Raw genomic sequence first — 5,098 nt, 5'->3', positions numbered from 1 at the left:
GTTCCACACGTTCCATTCCGTCCCGCCTTGACTATTACCACACCCAAATCATGGCATCACCTCCGGTCCTCAAAGAACTCCACGGCTCCCCTTTTCTCAGGGCGCATCCCACTACAACTCGCTGGTTCCTCACTTACTTACAAAGCCCTCCACACTTATCTGCGCCCCCTCCCCCCCTACCTCACTGACTCTATCCTCTTACCAATCCCTGGTCCTTCAGATCCACCTCAGCCGGTTTGTATCCACCCCCCCCGAAGGGCCAAACTCCGGAGCCTTCGGGGACAGAGCCTTCTCTGTGGCAGCCCCCGGAAGCTTCTGGAACTCCCTCCCCCAAGACCCTCCGGTGAGTCTGAGTCCCTCACCCTGTTCCAGTCCCGCCTCAAGACTCATCTCTTTGAACTCTGTATATCCATAAGCCCCACCCCCCCCTCAATCAACTTCGTCATGACTGCCCTTTCTGTTTATCTTATTTGATTTATTTTATTCATTTATTATGATCTTTTGTTTTGTTTTGTTGTTTTGTTGTTTTTGCCTGTCCTTGTTTGTCTACCCTCGCCCCGACTGTGAAAAGCTTCTTTAAGTTTGGGAGAAGCGCTATATAAATATAATTTATTATTATTATTATGCTTCAAACAGCTCAACTCAAGATCAGTGACAGAATGAGTTGGGAAAGCTAAATGGGGGATGCATTTACCTTTAAAACCGCTAGGACTAGATAACTGAAGTAAACAAATAACTTTAAAGGTCATTGAATGTCATACAGAAACATTGAGGCAGGAAAACCTCGGAGGGAAACCGAGCTGTAAAGCTTTGTGTTGAAGGAAAGTCGTCTGCACGCATTCCTCTCGTCTTCCATTTTATCTGCACTAAACCTTGCTGTGGTCCTTAAGTAAATGAAAACAAAAGCAATTTCACCGTTCACTGCATTAAAAGGGGCACAATGTTAAGTAAATATCCCCCCTGGTCTGGATTTCTCTTTATCCTTTTCTTAAAGAATGGAGCAATGACGCAGAACATCCGTACTGTTGCGTAACAGCAGCGTTTCACTCCTAAGGTGGAAACTAAGTATTCTCATGAAGGCTTTGCGTACAAAATACGTAATAGGTTGATAATGTAACGTTTGAAAGCTGCTTCACGCCAAGGATTTTCTAATATAATAATTGGTGAGTCGTGACCTAGATTACGTCATTAGTGCATTAATATACACACTTCCACATGCATTGATGATTAATGTTGTTCAATGTGAGGAGGAAATACTTCAATTGATGCTGCACTGACCCTTCTTGATACATGTTTGATTAGATTCTGCCGATACATTAACACCTGTGAGATTGACTTTCTTGTGTTTGATTGAGATGGATTTTATTTCATGCCAAGTCTGAAAAGGTCTCAGACGACACAAAGGGTGAGGAAGATGTAGTGAGAGAGAGTGAGAGAGAGAGAGAGAGAGAGAGAGAGAGAGAGAGAGAGCGTGATTACCTCTCTGACATTAGGCAGCTCCAGGATGTCAGAGAAGACGTAGAGGCCGGGGGTCTCCAGCAGAGAGCTGACAGCCTGGGCCAGAGCGGGGCCGGACAGAGACAGGAGCTGCTCCACCTCCATCTGAAGACAGAGGACGCAGAGAGACAGACAGACACAGAGGTTAGCAGGTTTGTACAATCAATCAATCCAAATGTATCTAAATCCTAATACTGTATACATTAGTGCAGTAGGTCAAATATGTAGAACAAATCTGAATTAAGCACTGTCAAATCTCCTTGTTCGGTACACATCCTTTTAAACAAATAGCCTTTCACAAAAAATTCAAGATTTTTAAAACGCAATGCGCATTTTCCCCCCATATCATGCGACCTAGAGCAAGTGACACAAAGTACTGAAGAATAACGCATAATAGCAGCAGAGGTGTGTAGAAAGTGTGGATAAAAGTCAAGGCTGCTCCACCTCCATCTGAAGCCAGCGGACACAGAGACAGAGAGGTTAGACTAGTGCAATATCACTGGTAAAGGTCAATTATTAAAAAATATCCTATTGAAGTATTGTGGAGCTGACAAACTATTAAAAACACACATAATAAAATCTCCTTGATTGCTAAATACCTTTTTAAATGATAATGTTTGAAAAGATAATTTTCTAACCACTCAGTCGTCTGAGGAATGGTTACTAGAGAACACCCGTCATAAGTGTTGATGAATACCTAACGATGGCAAAGCTATATTAATGAACCCTAGGTCTCCACACGATGTCAGTCTTTTTAACCAAATGTATGAAAATCGTAATATAGACTAGTGCAATATCACTGGTGAAGGTAAATTATTGAAACATATCCGAATGACGGATTGTGGAGCCTCTAAGAAATGAAACAGACATAACAAAATCTCCTTGTTTGGTACACATCCTTAAAAAAAAAAAACGCTTTTCAATGATAATGTTTCAGATAGATAATTTCATCTCGTATATCAAAACATATCGCAATTGCAGTTTTTGTTCCATTTTGTGCAGCCCTAGAGCAAGTAACACAAAGTACTGAAGAAGATCACATAATAGCAGCAGAGGTGTGTAGAAAGTGTGGATAAAAGTCGAGGTAATAATGTTTCTAACCACTCAGTCGTCTGAGGAACGGTTACTAGAGAACACCTCTCATAAGCGTTTATGAATACCAAAGAACGGCAAAGCTATATTAATGAACCCTAGGGTTTCACACGATGTAGAAGTCTTTTTATCCTCTCGAAAAACCCAGTCTAGCCACTTGTGGCCAGCTGAAAGGACATTTTGAGACATTTTGACACAATTGAGCGAACAAAACTCCTTTTTTCTTTATACGTCTAACAGTCAAGTGCTCTCGACTGAAGCACTTGACCCACAATTACCTGGAGAGCGGCTCAGATAGCAGAGGAGAAGCTGCACTAGGTAGCAAAAATGCAGGCAACAATCGTAACGACTGCAAAGCAGGGCATGGATATTCATCAAAACCATTTCCCTGAATTGAGACACGATGCTAAAGCACTCTCCAGAATAATGGCCTAAGCAGTAACAGGAATCTGCCTAGGTCTCGCAAAAGAAAGCGAATCCCGGAAGAATAAAAAAACAGGACCATTCAGTGATTTGGTTCTTTGGCCTGCCTCTGGCTCTGTAATCCACACGTTTCAGAGTGAAACATGATGCAAATACAAAATCACAACAGAGGATGTCAGTCTGTTTCTACTCATGTGTTCCAAGTGCCAAACTGTCAAATGTTTCAATGTGAGGAGCTGTCCTGTTGCTATTTTAAAATATCTTAATCCCAGTGGACACATCTTGGGACACAGAGGAAGTTCAGTCTTACAGATACATGATACAAGTATTGCAGTTGCATCAGAATGGTTTTATTACCTGAGGCCATTCCCTAAAATTAATGCAGGCGAGTCTGGGTACCAACTGCTGAGCTAAGTCTAGTCTGACTTGCTCTTACCGTAGACCAACTGCTGAGCTAAGACTAGTCTGACTTGCTCTTACCGTAGAGTAGACCAACTGCTGAGCTAAAACTAGTCTGACTTGCTCTTACCGTAGACCAACTGCTGAGCTATGACTAGTCTGACTGGCTCTTACCGTAGACCAGCGTTTCTCAAAGTGTGGGGCGCGCCCCAGAGATGTGATAGGTGGGTCGTGAAATACAAAATTAAAATGTTTTTTTTTTGTTGTTTTTTTTCACACTGGTGGAATATCAAAACAACGGCCCGCCTGGGGTGCAAAACGCATCAATGAAAGCAACCCTCTACCACACAAAACAACACCTGTAAATAACCCAATTTGTGTTCTTTGAAATTGAAAAGGATATTGCATTGTGTTTGTTACTTTCGTTGCAGTGTATGTCTTAAGTGTAATTTGGCATGCTTTTATTTTGAAGGCGAGTTTACGCCGTGACAGTTGTTGTTGCTATGGAAAACGGAAACGTTTCAACAGCGAACTTTTCACAAAGTCCGGCTGATAATTAAAGCCCATCCCCATTAGAGGGAAGATATGATTGGTCAATCTGGTACTGTCATTTGACATTACTCTCTCGGTTCAGTTGACTAAGATCGCCCCTCTTTGAATTCACAGTGTACGTCACACAGCTCCTGTCTTTACCTCGGCAGAGATGAGCTTCTTCATTTACCCTTCACATTCAGAACAGAAAGGCTGACATGGGCAGATTCAAAGGATTTATTTCTTTGGAAGCATGTTGATTGTTAAATACAATTTCATCAAGTTATTTTGGTTAAAAACTAATGACAAATATTACTAAAAACACATATTTAAAAAATATATATAAAGAAAAAATATATTTGTTTTAATGTTTTTAAATATTATTTTGTAGAATTATCATTAGGGCCTCACGAGAGAGGCTTCGACCACTGATCAAATCTGCTCAAACACACATGTTGAAACGCTCTTACAGACACACACAACAGCGTTGCAGTCGGGGGAAGAAAAGCAATGTGGAGCGAGAGAGAGAGAGAGCAAGAGAGAGAGCAAAGCCTTTATCTATTAATAAAGTTGTAAAAAATTTAAAGTAAGAATCATGTCCAATGTGTACTATAGTACAGGTAAAAGTTTAAAAGGGAGGATTGTTGTATGCATAAATAAAAGATGTAAGATGCCATCTATTTGGATTAATATATTTATGAAAGAAAACTAAGTAAAGAGTGGATTCAATCATAAGATGTTTGGATTATTGATAAATTTATACTAGTCCCCTTTCATCGAGTGTTTGAGAGCTTACTCCATAAATTCATTTTGCTCAAAAGTCAGGGCTGTCTCGATTATTTGGCAAAAAATCACTGAATCTCGATTATTTTGGGGGTCAATAATTGATATCACGAGTATTAAAACGATTAAACCGATTTACTTTGAAAACATAATAAAAAAGTATAATAAGTTTGAAAGTAAGTTTTTACAGTCTGATTACCCTGAATTAAGTATACAACGAAAAACTGATGTAAAAATGTAAATTAATAAAATCTTGATGCATTTATAACCTGCAGAGCCAAATCTATTGCATTAAAATGACGATTATTGAGTAAAATGTGCTGACTGCTCTACCGTAGACCGACTCTGACTGTGATGCTGTTGTATATATTAT

Source organism: Notothenia coriiceps, unplaced genomic scaffold (genome assembly GCF_000735185.1).
Source record: "Notothenia coriiceps isolate Sejong01 unplaced genomic scaffold, NC01 NC01_scaffold00019000, whole genome shotgun sequence".
In the NCBI taxonomy this organism is placed as follows: domain Eukaryota; kingdom Metazoa; phylum Chordata; class Actinopteri; order Perciformes; family Nototheniidae; genus Notothenia; species Notothenia coriiceps.
Note: the sequence above shows the minus strand (reverse complement) of the source record.